Source organism: Centroberyx affinis, unplaced genomic scaffold (assembly GCF_046629955.1).
Source record: "Centroberyx affinis isolate AG114_WGS23_722 - 3 ecotype Tasmania unplaced genomic scaffold, CSIRO-AGI_Caff_v1 ptg004390l_1, whole genome shotgun sequence".
NCBI lineage: Eukaryota > Metazoa > Chordata > Actinopteri > Beryciformes > Berycidae > Centroberyx > Centroberyx affinis.
Window position 1 is genome coordinate 1 of NW_027282080.1, and position 24,832 is coordinate 24,832.

At 41.9% G+C, this 24,832-nt stretch overlaps 1 pseudogene; it reads left to right on the forward strand.

Annotated features, from left to right (window-relative positions):
• Window positions 1-5,702: 5,702 nt before the first annotated feature.
• Window positions 5,703-24,832, forward strand: part of LOC139664887 (Krueppel-like factor 5) — a 40,008-nt pseudogene continuing 20,878 nt past the window's right edge.

The window sequence follows — 24,832 nt, forward strand, 5'->3', positions numbered from 1 at the left end:
CACATTAATGCATCAATAATTATAATTCAATAATATAATATATACTGTATTATTCTGAAATGGGTCCATTCTGCATAATGAGTACTTTTACTTTAGTTGTACATTTTGATGCTAATACTGTTGTACTTTTGTTTAAGTAACATTCTGAATGCAGGACTTTTACTTGTAACAGAGTATTTTTATACTGTGGTATTTCTACTTTTTATTTTTTTACTTAATTAAAAGATCTGAGTATTTCTTCAACCACTGTCCACAGCACAGAGAGACCATAATACGTATATCATATCAGCAGGGGGTTGATAGGGCTGTTGATCAATACCGATGACTCATTGATTACTCTGCCAGGTGTTTTCAGAGGTTTCTGTCTGGATCTGTAGGAAGTTCATGCAGAAACACAGCAGTGAGCGCTGAGCAACAAAGATGCTGCAATAAAGAACAAAGATCTCGCAGAACACCAGCTGATATGCAATGGTGGAAAGAGTACCAGAGTGTCCTACTCAAGTATAAGGACTCTTACTTTGCTGAATAATTTACTGAAGCAGAAGTAAAAGTACTGGTGTGAAAATCTACTGCAGTAAAAGAGTAAAAGTTCCTGAGTTCCTCTTTAGAACAGAGAACGTTGTCAGCTGTGATCTTTTCCATGTGATTCTAACAGGAGAGAAGACAGAGTTCAGACTGGATTCTTTTTCACTGGAAACATTAGAAACGACAATAGAAAGTGCAGAAACAAAGTAGAGTCAGATTCCTCTTCTCACTGTGAATGGATCCACAGTTTGTCAGTTTACAGTTGATCCAGTTTCTGCTGCTGATGGAGAGACACACACTCTGTTCTGTGATGGATGGGATTTAAAATGGACTGAAGGACAATATTTCACACAAAAGCTACTCAATTACAGTAACAAGAGTAAATGTAGTTACTTCCACCCTTGGCAATATGAAGATCGTTGTTCTACATTCCTGTGATCTGGGTTAATGTGAGGATACGGCGCTGTAACTGCTTTTAATGCCTAAAATGATCGGGTGGTGATTTATGAGTTAAGAACCCAGGTGATATGACGGCTGTGGAAGCTGCCTGGAGAACAAACAGGTGTCGTCATGACAGCTTTATGGATTATTTGTCCTAGTTGCCGCATTCATGACAACTGTCATCATCACTAGTAAAAACATTTACAGCTTGGGGTAACCTGTGTGTGTGTGTGTGCGTATATACTGTATGTGTGTGTGTGTGAGAGAGATTTCAGTCATGTAGTTCTTCTCCTAGCAGCAGCCTGTAATGTTTCAGTCACAGTTACACTCCTCTATCCTGCATACTGCCACTGCCTGATATCAGATGTCATTTGTCAACTCGTTCCACTCCATTTCCATCTTCAGTCTGACATTGCCTCCACTCTAACCGATTTCCGTGGGGGAGGGGGATTCGATTTTCCCTAACCAATCGCTAGAGACCGACAGAATCTAGCCTGAATCTATGACGTCATTTTAAGTCGACACTGATGCGTAGCCATGACAACACCAGAGACGGTTCAGAAAGTATAGAGCATCTTTGACAACACGGAGCCAAGTAAAAACAAAGTACGACGACTTTTAATCGATTTAGAACAACCTGGATAGCAGCGTCTATCTCGTGGTCGCCATTGTTGTTCTTACTCCTCCTTGGTTCCAGCGCACAGCTTGACAACAGCTTGACAACGGCGTTAGTCCCGCCCGTGGCGCTGATTGGCTAATCGTTAGTCCCCCCCCCGGCGCTCATTGGACCGATCATTTTTCAACCGAGAAACCGCTGTTTCATGTCACAATGCCAGACCAGAATCAGTCAACTCAGTGGAGTGGGCGGAGTCAAAGGTCTGGACCCAGGTAAGTATACTGTGCCTCACAGCTGAAACCAAACATTACAACCCGTCTCGCCCTGCAGCGGCTGTTCTCTCTCACAAAGGTTATGAGGTCAAGTTTTATTTAAATAAGTGCTGCATTTACTGCCAAATTTACCAGTGGCTCCTAAGGATTCGGAAAAGATCTTAAGTCGTGTTCTTGGAGGCATGAAATTAAATGAATGGACTTGATCGATGATTGATGCTAACCGGCTAACGGTAATTTCTGGGCTGTTAGCATGTTGTGACCCTCGATCAAATCACTTTTTTTATAGTCTTGCAGTCGTGTGACAACAGAAACAGAAAGATATATCAGCGACAACACCCTCTACGAACCAGTAATCCCTTAAAATAACCTTACATTTTCATAAACTCACCCCTTAATTCATGCAAATCCTCATCAAACCCACCTTAAACAGTCCCTTAATTTTTGACTTCTTACCTTCTACTTTCTAATTTAATGTAAAATCCAGGGAGACAGGAATTTTCCATTGATAACTCATTAATAACCCTGCAAACCTGCACAAAAGGCATGAAAAAAACCTTAATTACGAGTGTCGTCACTAGTCAACCCATGAATAAATCCCTTAAAAACCAATGATACTAACTTTACTTTTTTAAAGCTATGTTTTTTTAATGGATAATTCATGTTTATGTAATGAGAAATTACGGCCATTTCAGGGATAAAATTAAGGGGTTTGGTTTCTTAGTGTAGAATCGATCCAAGCCCTGCAGAAATACATAATTTCATGTTTGTAAAAAAAAAAAAATGTCTGTTAGGCTCAAGATGTCGCCAGAAGGCTCAGCAGGAAAGAATAAAGTTCTGGCATCCCATAACCTCCACACCCGCTCTGAACACTGATCAGACCCAGAGACAGTCGGCTAATGGGAAGCCTGACTCCGCCCCCCTGAAAAGGCCCGATCAGCGGCTCAGAAACCAAACTGGACCAACCATCACTGGCAAAGTGAAAGCTGATCCTGTTGGCTCATGCTTTATTTTTAATATCTGCCCTCCTTTGTACCGTGTACAAAATGTTCGGTGCATGGTGCCAGCTCTTTTATCACAGCTCGCTACGTTGTGGTATAATTATGCTCTGCAAATATGCCGGAAAACCAGTGTGACAAACTAGACCAGGACAGAAAAGTGCCTGTCATTATATTCAATATAAACAAAATCCACATCAGTATTTTCCCACGGGCAGAATCACACTGCAGCTGCACATTCATGTGTTGCTAGGTGAAAAGTCAGGTGTAATAAGGTGTAATAATGTCTGACCACTCCTCTAATGTAGCCTCTGTGCAGCATAAAGGCCTCAGTTCATTATGTAGACTACACTGTATGTTTCTGTATGTAACTGCATTCTGTCTAGTGCAGTGGTTCTCACTGTGGGGTCCTGGGACCACCAGGGGTCCTTGAGGGGGTTCCAGGGGGTCCCCAGCAAAATGATGAATTTACAAGAAGTTAACACAGTTAGAGAATGTAGAAGAATGACTGTTTTGGTCATAGTTTCTCTGTTATCTCTCTACCTACAATACAGATAGACAAAATCATATCTGACAATAAAAATATTCTCAGATTTGGGTCCAAGAGACAAAATCTCATCAAATGGGGGTCCGTGGCCCTAATGTGGACTAACTTAGGGGTCCTTGATATGAGAATCACTGGTCTAGTGAACAGTGTCCTGACTGTTCTTTGGTTTGTTTATAGAGGGATTTCAGCTGATGTAACTCACCTGTGGCGGCCATGTTGGAGGTCCTCAGCTTTGTGAACAGCTGATTCCTTTTCCAAAAGTACAACTTCGGTTGAGTACTCCGTCTCAACAGAATTAAACAGACATTCATTTCTGTGCTGTTTTTGACTAGGAACTTATCTTATTTAGATATTTGGGTTAGGGTTAGCTAGTTAGCTAGCTAGCAAAGCCAATAAACAAATGTTGTTTTTTCAGGTTAACTGAGCTCACTCTTCTCAAGCTACAACTTGTAGTGCTTTGTTAGAACCTAGGGACAAAGACAATCAATCTAAATTTAGAAACAAAGATCTACCTTTTCACTTTTACTCACAACAACATTACTGAATGGATCTGCAGCCACACCACGACTATCTTTTTTAGGTATCTCTCTTTTTTATTACCGTATATTTAGCCATTATTTGTGTACAGATAATTCTCCACTGGACTTCCATGATGGCACCAGGCGTGGCTTTGTAGGAGATTTGAAATGCAACTGCATCAAATATTTCTAGCATTTTAAGAGATGAGTTTTAGATGGGATGAGCGACTGCTGTGCACAAACTCCCAATGTTTAAACAAACAGCAATAAAATGTCTATTAAATAAATTAAATCAATGACAGTCTCCCTGCTTTGACTCATGCTATAATCCCTTGGAAAACCCCTTGTCTTTTTAGGTGTCCCTCCATTGCTCTCTCCTCTTCAGTCCACCGACTCATGGATTACGGATGGACACCGACTCGTTCAAACGTTCATTCATCTCCTCACAGCCTTTTTCTGCCCTCAACAGGTGTTTGTTGTTTGTTGGGCTGTTGATGCGACCTGTGCAATAAACAACGAGTATGAGTTTCCAAGCATGACTCTTTCTGTATCTCAAGTGTCTGTTATAGGATCATTGTCTTTAAATATGTCTGTATATGCTTCTGTAACACTTTTATACCGTTTCTATACCTGTGCACCAAAGTTAGTTATAACCATTAACATTTGCAACAGATGCCAATAAGGTTTTTCTTTTCTATTCTATTCTATTCTATTCCATTCCATTCTATTCTATTCTATTCTATTCTATTCTATTCTATTCTATTCTATTCTTTTGCTGTTACTCATCATGACTAAAGCTTCGTTTGCTGACTCTGCTGTAACATGCAAAAAAGCGCAATCATGGGTTTTTCCTGTGTGTGTGTGTGTGTGTGTGTGTGTGTGTGCACATGTTAGTGTACTTTGAGGAATATAAGTCCATGTAAATTCCCATTTTATCCACTTGGGAATGTATATTTTGCTTATATTTTGTTATAAATCGGGTGTGATTTCACTACAAAACTAGAGACGTCCAAGGACTGAACACCTGATCCTGGTTGACTGTTTTTTAAATCAATAAAGAAAAAAGAAGTGGACAGCCACCTGTCACAGTGTCTGCTGCTGATCCCAAAATTCACCTTCCAATTCCTCTGTTTCACCAGCCAACTAGATTTTTTTTTTTTATACAATATGGCTTAATATTTGGGTAAGTGTCAAAGTGGCTGATACACACAACCAAATGATACCAGCATTTATCATTTCTCTTTGGGAGAAAGCATCTTTGTTGCTCACTTATTAATAAGAAACTTTTTGCCAGCAAAAAAGTCTTTATTTGTTTGTTAGTTAATGACAGAAAAAATAAAAACCAATATGTTTTAGTTTGCTGGCCAGAGTGTGAGGAAGATCAGTTGCTGTGACTTAGCTGTGTTTTTTTTTTTTTTTTTTTAAATCAGATGATGAAATCAGTGTTATCTTGAAAGTGAGGCTTGGGTTTATTCATGTGTGTGTGTGTGTGTGTGTGTGTGTGTGTGTGTGTGTGTGTGTGTGTGTGTGTGCGCGTGTGTGTGTGCGCGCGCGTGCTGTGTCTCGACCCACATTTGAAGAGACAATGCTTTGCCCGATGCCCTCCAGTTGTTTTCCTCCTCCAGTCCCTGGTGTCGCTTCAGGTGAGTCCCGCCCCCCACACAGGTAATTGGACCATCCTCTGTTTTGATTGGCTGTGGTGTGTGTCAGTCATCGCCTCCAGGTAGCAGGTCCGTACTTGAGTTCAGGTAAAATCTACCTGGGAGCCAGAAGAGAGGGGAGGGCTTTGGACGTACACTGTACCGCGCACCTGGCTCCAAAAAGGCGCAGTTATTATAATCTCTATGTGCTTTACATAACCAAGACTTGCAAGAAGACATATTTGTTTAAATCAACACTTTTTTAATGGCAGCGAGTATAGGACTGGCCATGAATCCGCCGCACATTACAGAAGAGAGGGCGGTTTTCACGCAGCTGAAGCCGGTGAGGATGTCGGGAGCGGACGGCGCCGAGGACGCGTCCGTGTTCGAGGAAGTCAAACCCGGGGTGAGAGTCTCTGCCGACCCGCTGCGGACGGCCGGGCTCCGGGGAACCGGGGGTCCGGCCTCCCGGGGTTTATTACAACACTTTAATGTATTTGGATTCTCACTTTCAGTCTTAGCAGAAAGCGTGGCTCTACCTGCTGCTTAGGTCTGAATACAACGTCTGAGGATAAACAACGCTGCTATTAACCGTTTAATTACCGTGTAATTGCGTGCTGTGCTGTTGTTTTTATGGAGCGCTGTGGGGTCCGGCAGCGGCTCGGCTGCAGGCGGGCGGGTTAAAGTCCTGTAAAGACACCTGGCGTGTTAACTCACAGGTTAACTGCACCTCCAGGCTGGAGGCTGGAGGCCTGCTGGGGCTCTACTTCTAATTCTTCTAATTATTTGCACTGCGCATTTCACACACAAGGTGTGCTTTTAGTAGTAGGCCTAGTATGAAGTCTGTAAAAAAAAAAAACAGGCTATGTAGTTATAACATGTTATTAATATGATTGTTGTCTTTTGCACTTGTTCTGTCTGCGGTTGCTCGCAGTCATGGCATTCACAGACACAAACCTGTTTTGCACTTGCATTAACTGTAATTCATTTTAAATAAGCCGTGGGATTACTTGCTGTAAAGTTATTGATTTGGGTGCAGAAAGGCTGTGCAGTCAGTAACTGTAGACTTCTTTATGTGAAAGCAAAAAGTTACTTGTTGTAGTACAGGTAGGATATGTTGTTGTTGTTTCTTTGCACACAAATGAGCTTTGTAGGTACTGTGTTACTGATATGAACACACTCTGTAGCCTACTTAAATACAGCTGATGGCCTGGTTTTGATCATTACTCAGCCTTGCTTCAGACTCTTACAGCTTGATTTGAGAAGAGGCGAGAGCAGCTTCCTTCTTTCCTCAAATTATGACATCCGTCCTCGACTTAAGAAACCGTGAAGTCATATGATCAAATAATGGAATAGGAGCTTTAATAGACAAAATAAGAGCTTTAATAAACAAATCTGCAAAATGTTTTTCTCCCACATCATCTCCCCCGATTCGTAGATCCGTGTCTGTCAGAGAAAAGCAGTCCATGCTTGTGAACGTCGCTCTGGTGCCAGAAAAGTGCCTGGACTTTTCAGGAAGTGACTCATCCTGTGTGTTTAACAACCAGAGCTGACAGTCCTACACATTATAACACACATTGAGCCAAATTAACTGCAGAAAGTAGGTAAAACAAGGTGGGAAAAACAACATTATTTCTTCTCACCTCCCCACCGCTGCCCTTTGTTAAACATGAACAACTGGTCACAGCCAAGACATGACAGCCACATTAAAGTTAAATGGCTGTGAATTGTACGATGGCGCTGCGTGACCACAACAGAAACCGGACTCCCTCAGATCGCGCTGCGAGTCTGGCTCTCTGCCAGGTGTTTGGTAAACAGGGACGGGGGGGGGGGAAACCAGTAAACACAACCGGTAAACCCGGCCTGCAGACCCTGAGACCCCGGGCTAAAACTGCTTGGCTCACGTGAGGACACACAGCAGGAAAAAGTAAAGAGAAAAAAACGGGCCATGACTCAGTTTGATGTCCTGATTTTATGTAAACTCTGATCACAAGCGACCACAAATGAAAACAAGTCAGTCACACTTTCAGAAAGGCATTACTGTATTGTGTTTTTTTCTTGAAAGGCTCTATCCTCATATACCTCAGTTTGATGCTATTTACTAAGAAGTATACTTTAAATTTCGGTCCTACATTTTCAGGCTAAATCAGGTGTGGGAACAGCATGTAGGTGGGTTTACCCTCTGCCTCGTCCATGCTGGTGACCCATCGTTTAGGAAAGAGGAATAATTGAAGCAGGATTGTGCGTCTTTCCTTAACTATCGGTCACTCTAGATGGGACACTATTTGCTCAGCGCTCACCGCTTGGCACAATGCAACTCTTGACTCGATGCCTAGGGTAGCGCCAAAAATAGGGTTTTGAGTTTTGGAGAAGCAGAGAGAACAGCCATAACTCGTTACCTCGCTACACGTAGAATATGCAACTGAAAATATCACATCCAATGGTCACAGATGGCTAATCTCCACTGCAGGTCCACCCACTTTGCTTAGAAATCTGCTTCCAGGCTTTTCTTTCTTTCTAACTTCAGATACTGCTTTAGAATTTACTTCATTTTCTTTCTCTCCCCGGCCCGGGTACTTGTCGTTTTGTCCTTTGTCGTTTCTGTCCGGGTTTCGTCGTTTGGTTAAACTTGGGTTAGCAGACTCACCCAGCTGGCCGGAGAACAGCGAGAAGGAATTCTACGAAAATGTTTTAAAGGTTTAAATCATTTGTTAGACTTTCTTTTACAAGTTTACTGAAGCAATCTGAATGATCAAAGACCAAAAAGTCTTAACCTTGCTGATAAATCCCACAGTTACCCATGATGCACTGGTTCCTGCGTCATCTCTTGTGGTAACGAGGGAGCTAGTTGGCAATCTGTCTTGTTTTAATCTTTTAAACTATTTATGTACGCATACTGCCTTGAGGAAAGCTTTCTGGACGGTGGTAAAGCGTTGGTAACCGTTGCACAGAAGCAGGTCGCGACTTGTAGCTAGCTGCATCGTCATCGTACTCATGACCGCCGTAAAGACCGCCGTCACTGCTGTTTTATTGCTGTCTTGTAGGTATAGCAACCGATTTTAAATCATTTCTGATCGTGAACTCATTATGAACAAAGTTGGAGGTTGTTTTACAGCAGTGGGAGACGGCGTGTCCGCGCTCTGCCCGGCTCACTGCTGTAAAACTGAGAACTCAGTGATCGTCATAAACTGTAACCCTGGAGAAGAAGTATTTTACAGCCTAAATGACTCAAGGACTAGATTGTGTGCCCGTGGGACAGCGTGAATCATATCAGCCACGGTGAAACCTCGCTGGACGCCTTGCACAAGCACAGCGGCCGTACGAATTTAAGCCTTGAATCATTCTTTCCAGGATTTAACCCCTTAAACACAGGGTTTCCCCTTAAATCTGCTCTTAAGTGGCTTCAAAGTTAGATTGATTTTTTTTCCATACTGAAAGACAGTGATTCTCAACCTTTTTCATATCAAGGACTCCTCATTTAGTCCACATTAGAGCCACGGACCCCCATTTGATGAGATTTTGTGTCTCAGACCAAAATCTGAGAATATTTTTATTGTTAAATATGATTTTGTCCAGAATTCCATGATTATCTGTATTGTAGGCAGAGAGATAACAGTGAAACTATGATCAAAACAGTCATTTCTACATCTCTTTTCTTGTGAATTTCCCCCTGGAACCCCCTCAAGGACCCCTGGTGGTCCCCGGACCCCACGTTGAGAACCACTGCTGTACGACAACGGGCACAAACATATTCTGTATCTGCTCGCTCCAACGCTTCACTGAAGCTGTATCACACTTACACTTACGGCTGCTCCGTTACATCAAATGGAAAAAAAACCTAGATGTGTTGTGCTTCTTTTCTACACATTTCCCTGTAATTCAGCAGGGCATGTGTGGTATCTTTGGAAACCTTGGGATCTTGACTAGAATTTAAAATAAAGCTCAGTGGATTTGATTGGCTTGACCGGCGGGTAAAAGTGGTTCCAAACCCCTCGGCGTTGGTGTCAGGATCCTCCTGAATGTGAACATTTCTGTTTCCCATGAAGCACCTGAACAATTCATCACACAGTGCCGGGACGTCCTGGTGGTTTAGTGGTTTAAAGCGTGTACGATATAACCGGTTCAAATCCGGCCCAGGACCTTTGTCACATGTCGTCCTCACCTCTCTCCCTGTCTCTCTCAACTTTGAACAGTCTAATAAAGTCTAAAATGCAAAAAAAAAAAAAAAGAATTAATTATGCTTGCAAGCATGTTTTACCATACAAATGATGTGATACTAACCCTTTGCTGTTCCCTCTGGGGTTTTGATTGAGAGATTAGTTTTTTTTTTTTTTTTTGTTGTAACATGCAGCACTTGGTGTTATGCAAACGATGACTTTGGAAAGAACAAAGCAGTCATGTTAAGTGGAATGGCTGAACGCCATCGGCAGGTTAATGAGGAGCAGCATGAGAAGGTTACAGAGCGATGTGGATCCAACATGAAGCTGCATGCAGACGCTGCATCAAACACATTCCACACCGATCAGACAGCTCGCTCTCTATCTATCTATCTATCTATCTATCTATCTACCTATCCATCTATCTATCTACCTATCCATCTATCTATCTGTCTGTCTATCTGTCTATCTATCTATCTATCTATATATCCGTCTATCTATCTACCTATCCATCTATCTATCTATCTATCTATCTACCTACCTATCCATCTATCTATCTGTCTATCTGTCTATCTATCTATCTATCTATCTATCTATCCATCTATCTATCTACCTATCCATCTATCTATCTATCTATCTATCTATCTATCTATCTATCTATCTATCTATCTATCTACCTACCTATCTATCTGTCTATCTGTCTATCTGTCTATCTATCTATCTATCTATCCAACTATATCTATCTATCTATCCAAATATCCATCTATATATCTATCTATCTATCTTAAAACCAGGCTCAAAACTTTTTTTGTTCTGCACTGCCCTTTATTCTCTTTTTATGCATTTTAATTCTTTATTTATTCTCCCTTCTTATGCACTAAATTATCTCTTTTTATTTGTTTTTTTTTTTATTTATCTTACCCTGTGTTTCTTATCTAATGTCTTATATACCTTGTGTAAAGCACTTTGAATTGCCTTTGTGTAGGAAATGTGCTGTATAGATAAACTTGCCTTGCCTTTATCTATCTATCTATCGATCTATCTATCTGTCTATGTCCACTACTGGCTTTCTTTCTTTCTTTTTTTCTTTGTTTCTCTCTGTCTTTCCCTGCCACTATATTCCTGTCTCCTTCTTCCTCTTTCTTCTTCTCTCTCCGTTCTCTCTCTCATAACCTAAACAGTTTTTTGCCGATTCGGACGAAGCAGAACAGAAGTGTCCGGGTCTTTTTCCCCCGTCTCCCCCACTGAGCTCCGTGTCTCTGTGCCGTGGTCGTCGTTGGTGATGTGGTGTTTTTCAAAGCCGGCTGCAGCGAGGCCGTGTCGTGACAGCAGTATGTGGCCCGACCTGTCTGAGCAGGGCCGCGGCGCTTATCCCTGATCTCCACAGGCCGCCCCGGGGCGGGAGGGGGGGGAGGATATCGCCCCGCCGCGAGAAAGTCACCGCCGCCCCGAGGGCAGCAGGCGGTGAAAGGCCAGAAAGTTCAACCCCCCAGTCACATGGGCTACGGTTAGGTTAGGGTTAGTTTTAGGGTTAGGGTTATGTTAGGCTTAGGTTTAGAGCTGCAACGATTAATCGATTAATCGATTAGTTGTCAACTCTTAAATTAATCGCCAACTATTTTGATAATCGATTAATCGGTTTGAGTCATTTTTTAAGAAAAATAAGTCAAAATTCTCTGATTCCAGCTTCTTAAATGTGAATATTTTCTGGTTTCTTTACTCCTCTATGACAGTAAACTGAATATCTTTGGGTTGTGGACAAAACAAGACATTTGAGGACGTCATCTTGGGCTTTGGGAAACACTGATCCACATTTTTCACCATTTTCTGACATTTTATGGACCAAACAACTAATCGATTAATCAAGAAAATAATCGACAGATTAATCGACAATGAAAATAATCGTTAGTTGCAGCCCTACTTAGGTTTAAAGTTAGTCAAACTTCATTCATAAAGCACATTTCATGCACAAGCAGTTCATTGTGCTTCACAGAAAAGTCATTTTCAATTTTTCAGTAACATTTTAGAAGAACAAGAGAAAGTAATAAAATAGCATTAGAAGAAATAAACGAGTTAAATGCAACTAAAAATGACAAAAAAAAAATATCAATAAGATCAGTAAAATATGACATATGAATAAAAACAATGATAAAATAACAGATGGATGTAACATTTGTAACAATAATACAAGTGTGCGATATACAGGCTCTGATCAAAGGCTCTGGAGAACAGGAAGGTTTTTAGGTGATTTTCAAAAGAAGATGAAGCTTGTCGCACCTCAGATCAGATCATCGTTCTTGTATTGCTGTTGTCGGTGTGTGTGTGTGTGTGTGTGTGTGTGTGTGTGTGTGTGTCGAAGCGTTTGTCCCTCTGCCGGTACATATTTGTGGAGAAGCTGTCGGTAAAAGATTGACTGAAAGCTGATGTTTTCAAAGAGTTGGATTTTCCCGACACCGACAGTATATGGATTTTATTTTCTTTACTGCAGGTTTTGACTGAGTTTCAGATGCCTCAGAGGGAAATCTATGGCTATGAGAATGGACTGGGTGAATCTTCAGTTTGATGAAATGAAAATCACCAAAATTGAGGTTTTCCACAAGAGAGAAGTGATATTTTTTTAAGCAGGAGTCATGATAACCACACAGTGTGTTACAACTTAAAGGATTTTGTGAACGAGCCCGGCAGGTCAGTTTTAAGTTCCTTTTGTCACTTTCAAACTCCAGCTATCAGGATAATTTTGTACTAGCCGTGTTAGAAAGTTACTGGCCACAGGCTATTGATCTAGAAAAATATCTATCGCCAGTGGTACTATAATGGGTTTCTAGGATTCTTAGATTATTGTCTAGCAAAGAAAAGCCAGTGAGTATTTAAAGTGGTAATCATTGAGGTCCTTGTTTTGTTTTATTCAGTCTCCATCTTTGTCCCTCAGCCTCACTGTGGTGTTTCTGCACTGCACTGCACAGATCATCTGTCAATCAAACAGTGTGGGCGGAGCTTGGATTTTCTGTTGCTGCAGTTTGAGTTTCTCTTTTCTCTGTCCGTTCAGTCATGGTGGCTATCGCTGCTGATGCTAACTACCCAGTTCTTCTTCTTCTGTTTATTACAAACAAACCGGAAATGTGAAACACATCACTTTCTGTGTTTTCCCCAGGAAAGAGCTACCAGACACCTGGCTGTTTAGAACAGACAATGGAAACGCTTTCATCAACTGGATATAGGCTGATTTACTACTGTGATAGATCAATTAGCGATAGAAGCAAAACTGACAGTTATTTATATGAAAATGTTGCAGATCAATACTTTAAGGAATACTTCAGATTCTGGCCCCCATGGTTTCAATGAGGAATGCCATGTAACATGTTATGACATTTTTATGTTTGAGGAAACGAAAGGAAAAATGTGATGAGTGTCTGGTAGAAAAATAATCAAGATGTAAAAGATTAATCCTGTAAGTTATAACTAACACTGAGCCTTTCTCTAGAATCTTCCATTGGATTCCACTTGACTGTGGGTCATAGTTTTCCACCGCACAACAATACAGCAGTGAGTTGTTCTTAGCAGGCAATTTTGAGACTTTAATTGAGTTAAACTAGATGGCAACAACTAGATGCTGCAAAATAGCTGTAGATGGGAAGCGAAGACAAAGGACAGGATTTACCGACATGGGACAGTTGAAGAGTTTATCTGAAGTTCATCATTCAAAAATTCAAAAATATGAAGGATCCAGTCTGCACAAGTTTTTACAATTTGTTTTTAGCGTTATCTTCAAAATGTAGCAGAGGCTGAATTTGTTTTAGTTTTGTTCTTTCAATCATTTGGAAGAGTAGACGTCACTTTTTTTTTCTTTTTTTTTTCAAACAGTGGATATTGTATTTTGTCCATGTTCCTGCACAGTAATGACAGAATAAGTAACTGATATGAAACCTATTTGCAGATTCTTGTGTCATTATATCATGGGTGGGCTTCCTGTAAGACTGAGCAGAGACGACAGAGAAAGTTACAGAGTAACTTCATGGCATGAAGACCAGGAGCGAGCCGCCGGTCACGCCTAATGAGTCCTGAAGATCGATACTCAGATATGGTTTAAAGTTGTTTTACATCCTGAGGTTGTCCCTGGAGGCTCAAGTGTGTCTCATACTAGTGATGTCATGGTTTTGATCCAGGTTTTAGACTGACTCATGTTCAGATCGTCTTCTGAACAGATCTTGTCACGTTTCTCTACTCAGCAGCAACATGATCGGCATCACAGAAAATCCTGAAAGTGCCAGTCTTCCATTAGTAATGAGCTGAACTGAACTGGACTGTCCCTCCTCCTCTGTCGGTCTTCGTTGCAGAGGGACGTTGTTCCTGCAGCCCTAGGCCTGAAATGGTTTTAGTTTAGTTTGACTAATGATTTGACTTCCATGACAACACTCAGCTGATTTGCATCTTCTCAAGTATTGACTCACAGCCAGCGCTCAGCTGGAAGGAAGCCCACAGTGATTGGGAACGGGAAGTGAGTTTCTTTGAATGTCTCTCCTTCATTCCTAGATACAGTCAAATATCTTGACACAGTGAGCTAAATTAGACTCTCTTTTTATGATTTTACTGTTTACTCATCGTGAGATTAGTATGGATTTGATCTGAAAAGAAGAGTCTGAACCAAAAGCAGAGTGTCACCATTTCATTCGGTGTCTTTATTGGCCTCCATGGTTAAGTATGTTAAAAAAAATGATACCAGCAAGAACCTCCAACCCTGACTCACTGTCCTGATACTTTGATACTTTGGCCCTTTTGATTTCTGTGATAAATGTATTCTAGGGCTGCAACTAATGATTATTTTCATTGTCGATTAATCTGTCGATTATTTTCTCGATTAATCGATTAGTTGATGTTGCTATAAAATGTCAGAAAATGGTGAAAAATGTTGATCAGAGTTTCCCAAAGCCCAAGATGACGTCCTCAAATGTCTTGTTTTGTCCACAACCCAAAGATATTCAGTTTACTGTCATAGAGGAGGAAAGAAACCAGAAAGTATTCACATTTAAGAAGCTGGAATTAGAGAATTTTGACTTAAAAAATTACTCAAGCCGATTAATCGATGATCAAAATAGTTGGCGATTAATTTAATAGTTGACAACTAATCGATTAATCGATTAATCGTTGCAGCTCTAATGTATTCTGTGTGTGTTGTTGTCAAGTCAATGCTGGGTTTGTCTTTGTGTCGACTCCCAGACTGGCTGTTCCTTTTGTATTGCGTGTATTTTGATAATGGATACATTACTGATACATTACTGCCTTTAAATGAAGAATTAAACCATTATTGAAAAAATGTAACGAATGCATAAAATATGCACATAAAATAAAATCTAACTACAGATTTTACAGGCAGGTTTTATTCAGCTGAGGTCAGGGAGGAAACTCCACATGACCGGTTGATGTCTGATATTTAATAAAAGCCCAGTATCGGCCTGATATATCAGTCTAAAACGAGTGGAGACTGCCGGTGTCGTGAGCAGAGCGAGACTTAAGATTCATCCTTTGACTCACGCTGCTGTTCTCTGCTCAGGCTGTTTGGTCTTTGTCTGCTGAGCTCACACATCGTGCCGACACATGCCACCCACCGCCAGTCACATCAGACTGACTCTGCTAATGTCTGTGGTCTGCAGCCTCGACTGCTGAAGCCTGTTTTAATCTTTTTAATGATTATCACTGTTTACCCTTCGTTCAGCCGCAGTGCTGCAGAGACGATAACGATTCATCATCCTGGGCTTTCTCACCTGAAGCAAACAAGTACAAGTTCATTTTGCAGAAAAAAAAACCCAACATTACCTTAAGTATCTCTAAAAATATATCTCTAAACATATCCACGATGTGAAAGTGTTATCACTTTGTTATTCTTTACAAAAAAAGTGCCATAATTTGTTGTCATTTTGCACTCTCTTGGAAGTGTCACCTTTTTCAGACGGTGGATGATTGTTTTCTCAGAGGTAGTTAAGTCATTTGTTCACAAGATGACAGCAGCTGTACACACCGGTTCCTCTACACTTTAAAGATATTGAATGATGAACTTCCATTTGATGTTTTTTTTCCCCCCCAAATGAACCTTGTTTTGTAGTGTTTTGGAAATAGATATCACAGTATCCAAACATGAGCCATATGAAACCACAACAGCTACTGATCCAGGGAAACAGTCTGGGAGCAAACTCCGCTTCATGAGTCTTTCAGTATTTTTTTCCAGCAGGATTCCTGTAAAAAGGAATCAGGTCCTGACAGGCAGCCGGGAAAACCTAGTGGTTAGTGTCAAGCTCCTACCGACCCCTGACCTCTGACCTCTTTGGATTCCCCCCTGCAGGGATCAATACAGTCTCACATTCATTCTTTATCAAAATGACTTCACAGTTTCTAATGGAAACACTGATTGTTTTCCTTTTTCTGCTGTCAGGCAGCACACAGAGGGAGAGGAGAGGAGAGGTGGGATGCTCAACACCGCTCATAAGCCAGGCTTCAACCTGCAGCATTGCAAGCTCATGGTGTAAACTAGTGGTTCTCAACCTGGGGGTCGGGACCCCACAGAGGGTCACAAGATAATTTTCTGGGGTCGTGAGGTGATTTATGGGAAAGTAAAAAAAAACATTTCTACTATATAAATGTATTATCACGTCTATTTTTTTCTCAAATATTACTTTTTGTGAAATACATAATAGCCCACCACACTGGCTGCTTACTTTTTGCGACGATAACATTTGAATGCCTCAGTTATATAGTCTTTGGCCTGTTTTCAAACTTTGTCCCTGCTGGCCACCGTACACTCTGTCTGACCGCGGGCCAATCAAATCAAAAGCAAAACTCCGTGCCAAACAGGCTCCTGATTGGCTGCTTGTTACTTTGCTCTACACGAGGTGGTAGCATCTAAACTTTTGTTTCTCTGCTGCCTGGAAGTAGCCTAAGATTTACTGAACTTTGACATTTTGAGTCACTTCATGATGAACTACAAACTTGATCCAAATAAGTGAGCAAGTTTTAAATTAAAACTCGAAATCTGGTCTGATTCTGTAGGAGAAACGGCATTGAAACGCTGGGTCCACTAAAAAATCATATGCACTGATGTGACTGTAAGGTGTTTTGGATAAAAACGTCCACCACTGACCCCCCACACACCCCTCCCCCACCTGACCCCCCCACCTCACACCCCCCCATCCTCCTTGTCTTCTCCACTAGTCACTGTCCTAGGAAGCCAAAACAAGCATTCCTATCTCTCCATCAGTGGCCATAAAACATCATCATGGTCTCAAAGGTTTTGTTTTGCTCCACCAGCGCTGACCCTGTGAGGACTTGTGCTCCGTTGATGCACATCGGGCAGACGGGGGTGGTTGGGGGGGTGAGGGGTAAGGGGGGGGGGGGGGGGGGTCTATCACTATCAGTCATTTTTTTTTATGGAGATCTGAGGGCGAATGGCCACCGTCTCTGCATTCCTGAGAGCCATAAAGGGGAATTAGTCCGCAGAAGCAGCCATTTGTTTTGCAATTAGCAGGAGAAGAGGCCAGAGGAGATGACTGACCTTTTTAGCTTGGAGGCTTTTGGGATGAAGGGAGGAAGGCTGAGGAAGAGGAGGGAGATGAGATGAGGAAGAGGGGGGGGGGCGCAGGGCCAGACGGCTGCTCTGACTTACTTTGTGGAGACAGCAGGAAGGTAGAGGAGACAGAGGAGAGAGGATTGCAGCAGGATTTGATCTGAGGCCAGTGGTGGTGGATGTGTTTTACCACCAGTCCATGGTCCAGAGTCTCATCAGTGTTTCTGAAGCCTGGTGCCGCTACAGAAGTGCAATAATGTTTTTTTTATAGCTGAGATCTTAACTGAAAACAGGATTTTGCTTCATCCCCTGTCAGTGAAAGTGTCTTAATATACAGTAGGTGAAATTTTGAGCCATAATCACAATTATTGAGCAGGAATACAGGATGTCATATTGGATATGTTTTGTTATCTGTGGCATTTGGAAGGTTCAATGCCTTTTTGTGAGGAAATTATATTGCAGCATATTGAAGGGACCTTGGTTTGACAGACTAGCATGCCATTTTACCACTCATTGAAGTAAAAAAAGAAGAAAAATAATCACCTGAGCACACTGGTATCCTTTCTACTTCACTTTTAAGAGTAGAAAATTTCAGTCAACAGACCTTCAGGAGGGTATCATCAGTTAATAATCATAATAAACTATGATTTGAGAATGTAAAAAGGCCGGAAGTGTGGAAACCCCCGCTCTCCCCCATAACCCAGAGCCACAGCTGATAAGAGACGGCTTCTTATCAGCAGTAAGGATTCATAGCAGAGCAGTTGTACACGTTCTCCAATTATTAACTGGCTCAGTCTCGGCCCGGGGTTGTTCTCCTCGCTCTGCTCTCCGATAATCTGAGATCTGTGGGCCGACTCTACCTCTTAAAGAGACACCTTGATGTTTTGAGTGGTAGTTTCCGGCTCGCTGTGCCTCTTGCTTAAAATGATGAAGAAAGTAAACAGCGCTAACAAGACGCTTTTAGAGAAACTGCCCAAAATCACAAGGTATCCCTTTAGGTATTTAAATTACAACTGAACTTAAGTTTCCCATTAAGGTTAAAAGGTTGTAATATACAGTAGGGCTGGACGATATGGTTGAACTTAATACCACGATAATCATAAGGAATTTTTTCGATATCGATATATAAGACGATATGGCTCAAATATGCGAAATCACGTTAAATAATCAAATTAATGTTCATCATATTGAACCGAATGGTAATGTTTGGTGTGATGTCAAACTAAACTGAAATTTTCACATAATATTCCTACCATACTTCATTTTGTCTCAGTTTCTAAATAGAATCTGCTTGTTCTCATCAGTTCAGACAGCAGAACTGTGCGTCTCGATATCCCAAAATCAATCATCATATCATCACAATATAATCCCACTGAAAGACGATAAACGATAGTATTGAATTATCGTCCAGCCCTAATACACAGTAATATAAGTCATATACTGTTCACAAAGGCTGTTTGACCTGACCAGTGATTGTGATTTCTCTGATGGAAAGGGAATTTTAAACAATTGAAATTTACATTTTTTAAACCTTTTTTCACCCTGGTAAGGATCATGCATGCAGCTTCTCAGCCCAGTTCAACCACCAAGTCTTTTACTGCCAGCCAGTAGCAGCTTCACAGCAGTTGGGGGTTCGCTGCCTTGCTCAAGGGCGCCTCGATAGGAACTGCTGAGTGAGGGAAGAGCGTTACTTAAACAATTTTTCAGATGGTGTCAGGACTGCCGACTTTCTGGTCCCAAAGCTTCCTCCATGAAAATGACCAAGAAAAAAATTACAAAATAACACAATCTCATTACTTCAACTTCCTGGAGAATAGAAAATATTTAGTGGTGACATCATCGTGCACCAGGAAGCAACATAAAAACTCCAACCAATAAAACATCACAGAAACATCCTGTTTCAACATGACATACATCACAATAAGGAAGCAAGATGCTCTCATTTGTTTCATTGTGACTTTAATAAGATCAGAATACAAAACTGTGCACAGCTGCCTGTTGCAGCTTCACACACTCAGCGCTACACAGGGAACTTTTTTCTGTGCGAGGCAGAGAGAGAGAGAAAGACAGAAATGCCGGTAGAGAGAAAGACAGAAGAAGACAGACAGGAAGCAGAGGTTCAGGACGTCCCGGCCAGCGGGGGGACGAGGCCAAGGGCACCCAAGGGTTACAGCTGCCAGCACCCCGGCAACACAGGGCCTGTTTGTCCCGTCCTGAAAGGCGGCGGTCCTGGCAGACAGGAGCGCTCAATGGGAACCAAAGAGAAAAGCTGTTTTTGTTTTTTTTTTCCTCAGTAAATACCCGAGTCTTCCATTTCACCCGCCGCTCAGATTGCACTGATGGCAAGGCAGCGATGAACGCTACATTTATCAGCCTGCGTGCACGTGTGAACACACACACACACACACACACACACACACACACACACACACATAAATCTTTATTTATTAGTAAGTAAGTAAGTAAGTAAGCATAGACACACACAGACATGCACAGACATGTACAGATGTACATAAACACACACATGCAAATGTACACAAATGCACATAAGCTTGCATATGCAAATGTGCACAAATACTCACTCTCTCTCTGTCTCTCTCACTCGCTCTCTCACACACTCACACATACACACACGCTCACACACACACATAAACAAATACAACCATATACAAGGAACCAAAGTTATTACCATAAACCAAAACTAGGACAAAAACTAGGTGTTAAAAACATGACTGTAAACTGAAATAAAAATAAATGCGAAACTTTGTGAAAAAAACTAAAACTGAACTAAGACTGTCTTGTCTACTTGTAAAACTAAGGTGAAAAAAATGTTTTTCATTTTCATTTGAATTTTTCTGGCAGATAATTTTTGGCTATTTTTACTGAACACCAAGTGAAAAAAAATCATGTAAATGGATTTTAAAAGAATTTATGCTTTATTGTTTGTATTACACAATACCTGTATCAAGCATAAACAAAATACCTGTTCTGAACTTCTATCATGATCATCACCTTTAAAAACCACTGCTACCAAAAATACTAAACTCTGACGAAAACTTAACATTTGAAAAAAAATATGACAAAAAAAAACTAAACTAAAACCATAATTATCCTGCAAAGAACAGAAATGCACACATACGCCTAAATACACACACATACGTAAATGCACACACACACACACTGACTCACACCCACTCACACACTCATTCTCTCTTTCTCTTGCACGCACACACACACACACACACACACACACACACACAAAGAACTGACCTCACAGGTTTAAGTGGCGATAAAGCGATAGCCCTCCAAGGCCTGAGTATGAAAACATATCAGCGGGTTGCTAAAGGGGGTGCTGTGTGTGTGTGTGTGTGTGTGTGTGTGTGTGAGTGTGTGTGTGTGGTGGGGGGGTGGGGGGGTGGGGGGGGGTGGTTGAGAGATTTGGAAGCGTTACAGTCCCTCCACTGTGTTGACACTGCTGGAACTTGACGCGGCGCTGCAGCGGAGCGGTGCTGAAACGGCCCGTCGGCGCTCCTTTGTCCCGCCCGTCCAGCCGGACATTCTGAGCCGCGGGACGGACCTCGAACGCATCAGCACCTCGTTGGATCATTTGTCCAGAATCAGTCGACCCGGGGAACACTCAGGGTTTTGATTGTTGTTTCTTTTTTGGCACATAGAGCTCCCACTGATCTGTAACGGAGATGACTCGTGTTTTTCTGGTGCGGCGGTGCAGAGGTTATTCCTCCGATTTCATAGCAGTTTCTCCACACAGCTTCCCGGGTCCCCTCTGTTGCAGTGGTCTTTAAAATCACAATTCCTTAAAAGTCCTTAAAACGAAGCAATGCCCCTGCCGCCCCATCACAGGCTGCTTAAGCAAAGAAACACCTCAACCACAGAATGATTGGTTGACAGGTTGTTTCATTTGATCATCTGAGAGGCTGAAAACGTAGAGAAATAGTAGAAATATATGTTTTTTTCCTATCCCATAAATCATCTTGTGACCCCCCTGAACTGTCTTGCGACCCCATGGGGGGTCCTGACCCCCAGGTTGAGAACCGCTGCTCTGTTGAACCAGGGACAGGCAGCCGTGAGCCATGGAGCCGACAGTCTGCAGGTTTTCATTGCATTCAGCCTTATAAACAGCACATATACTGTATATCAGTCTCACCTTCTCTTCTCAAGTGGTTTTCAGCAGCTTGTTGGTCGTTAGTCCACCAGTCGGTCACGGTCTCGGTCTCGGTCTCGGTCTCAGTCTCGGTCTCAGTGTGGGTGGAGACTTTCCAAAGGCTTCATGCTTTCCAGACATTTATTTGTTTACATTTCAGACATTTGGCTGAGGATCTTTTCCAGAGAGACTTATGGTGGCGTGTTCTTTCTTTGTGGCAGCCAGCTGGGTTTAAACGTAGGGATGCACTGATATATATCAGCTTCAAAAAGCTGATATTGATATTGTTTTTACTGCTGATATTTGGCCGATTGTGTAATTTTTGTGACCTTTTCTTCTAGGAGTATGTTACTTAACACGGCGGTTCTCAACATGGGGTCCAGGGACCATCAGGGGTCCTTGAGGGGGGGGTTCCAGAGGGTCCACAGCAAATTGATGAATTGTTAAACTTCACCTTCATTTAAGTTAACACAATTAGAGAATGTAGAAGAATGACTGTTCTGATCATAGTTTCTCTGTTATCTCTCTACCTACAATACAGACAGTCATGGAATTCTGGACAAAATCATATCTGACAATAAAAATATTCTCAGATCCTCATCAAAATTAGGGGTCCTTGATATAAAAAAAAGGTTGAGAATGACTGACTTAATACAACTGTCAAATTAGCAACAGAATAAAACTAAAATGGTCTTTTATAAAAAAAAAAACACACAAGAAGAATCACTTTGGACTCTGTGCTTTGGACTCTGGTAACTTGTGATGGGCATTTGTCATTATTTTACACATTCTGTAGACTAAGTCAAACCTCCTACAGTAGTCAGTCATGTGACCTGTAAGCTGTCATTGTGTCTTCATATTGAACATTGCGTTTGTGTGAATTCTGGCTCGGCGGATTTATTACAGTTATTATTTTACAGTTCAGGTTTCTCAGAAAGCTCCAGAGAGTTTCTGTGCAGCTTCCTGCTCAGCAGTCAGTTGGAGTCGGTTATGAAAACGTCAGCGGCAGGTCAGCAGCCTCATTTCCACATCGCTATCAGTTTCATAATGAGCCTCTCGCTTTCTCTCTCTCCCTCTCTTTCTGTTTTTTCTTCTTCCCCATTTTTGTCTCTCTCTGCTACTGTATTTCTCTGTCATTTCTTTCTCTTCTTCTCTCCTTCCATTCATCAGGTTTCGGCCTCAAAAAAAACACATCAGGGCATCCCTAGTTAGACCGATCTATTGGTTTGACCATATATCGAGCCGATATTGTCTCTTTCTTTCTCTATTTTCTTCCTCATTTCTTTCTCTCTCCCTCCCTTCTCCGTCTCTTTCTTTTGTTTCTTTCTCTCTTATTTCTCTGCAATTTCTCCCCCTCCTCCCCCCCTCCCTCCCTCTATCCATTCATCAGTGATGTGATCTGTGGTAGCTGTTGGCTTTGTGCGGATCAGATTTGTCTCTCAGGTCTATTTTTACCTGACAGTGTTTAGGTTTCGCTCCGTCTTTCTCATGGCTTCCCCTTTGTTTTGGTTCAGCTGTGTTTTTTTCTTTTTTTTCTTCTTCTTCTCCATGCATCACCTCTTCCACATCCATCTGCCACACCCATGGAGGGAACTCTCTTCACCTGCAGCATGTTTGTGTATGTTTGTGTGTGTGTGTGTGTGTGTGTGAGTGTGTGCATACCTGAGTGTGTGTTTGTGTGTGTGCATACATTTGCTTGTTTGCACGTATTCATTTCTGTGGTGCATGCGTACATGCATTGATTTTTTTGTTTGCTTGTGCATTTGTTTGTACGTATATATCTGTGTGTGTGTGTGTGTGTGTGTGTGTGTAAGGCTTCTGCAAGACAGATCCTGCACTTAACGCCATGTGCACCTCTAAAGGAGGGACTGTCTGCTAGACTTTGAATGATAACACACACACACACACCCACACACATACACATACACACACATACACAGAAGGCATAGCTGTCACACACACCAGTTAATCAGGATTAAAAACACATAATCCTCCTCGACAGAGAGGAAAAACCTGCAATTTATTTTCTTCCAGTGGCTCCCAGTCCATTCTTGCAAACTGATATTTTTCTTTTTTAAAGTTTCCTACAAAGCCGTACCTGCTCTATCCTTTTATTACTTTGACACCTGTAACACACATTTTATCTTGATTAAAAAAACAGGATCCCTCCACATCAGACAGACTGGAATACCTGCTGATGTTTTTATGTCTCGGTTTCTTCTTCCTCCGCTCTCTTTCTCCTTTATATCATTCTATCGACTGTCACTCTCACCATCTTATCATGGTAAGAAAACACGATCCATCTTGGTCAGACAGACAGCAGCACCTGCAGTTTGTTTTCTTTTAACATATTCCAGTCAATCGAGATGAAGCGATAACTACTGATTTTTTTTCCATCATCTCTCTGTTGTTTTTTTATGAAAGCGCTGCTGTTTCCTCTCCTGCGATGTTGTGGCTTAATTCAGTAAGACATTTGTGATCGGAGGCCGGTTCATAACCCCAATAATTTATGTAAAGTTTTAATCCTCAATATCCGTGTTTAGTTTTGTTTTGTAGTTTAGTTTAGTGTGTCCAGCACTGTGACGTCTTTCTCCTTGGATTATCTATTGATGCAGTTTGAGCTTCTCTCTTCTTTGTCTGCTCATCCATAGTGGCTATCACTGCTCATGCTAACTACCCATTTATCATTTATTATTTATCACTTTATTGACCATCATGATGAGTTGCATTGAAGCAGGTGTAACCACAGCCTGAGATCAGCTGACCCGAGAGTCTGCAGGTTTTTCATTCCGACTAAACACAACAGCAGCTGCTTTCACTGACTGGCAAACCTTCAACCAGAGCAGAGGAACTAACCAGCGGATTTAAATTTGAGGGAAACTCCGGTTCCGTCGTTCCTAATCCTTTTCCCTCGTCTTGGCTCCGCAGCCGGGGCAGCGAGCTCCACTGGAAAACAGGAATGTGAGGAATGAAGGAGGGGAGGATGATGGAGGGACGGAGGAGGGAGTCCTGGTACCACCAGCGCTCCAACCGTCTTTCTTTCTTTCTTTCTTTCTTTCTTTCTTTCTTTCTCCCCTGCCTCCCTCCCTCTGTCACTTTGTCTCTATTAACTGTCCGCTGGGTGGACCTGAGCCACGTCTCAACCACCTTATCATCGCCTCCTGCCCATTAATCTCACAAAATAATTACAGCGGTTAAACAAATGCCCTATCAGTGTCTGTGTTAAACAAATATGTTCGCTGCTACTATGATGTTGCTGCAACGTTTTCTGCGGCGCTCTCTCTCAAATCTGTTCCAGTTATGAACTTGGCGTTTGGATAAAAACATCCAGCAAACAGCATACTGTACTGTACTGTATGTTATGTGAACCAAAGTGCCGCACAGTACCGTCAGGGCATATGCAG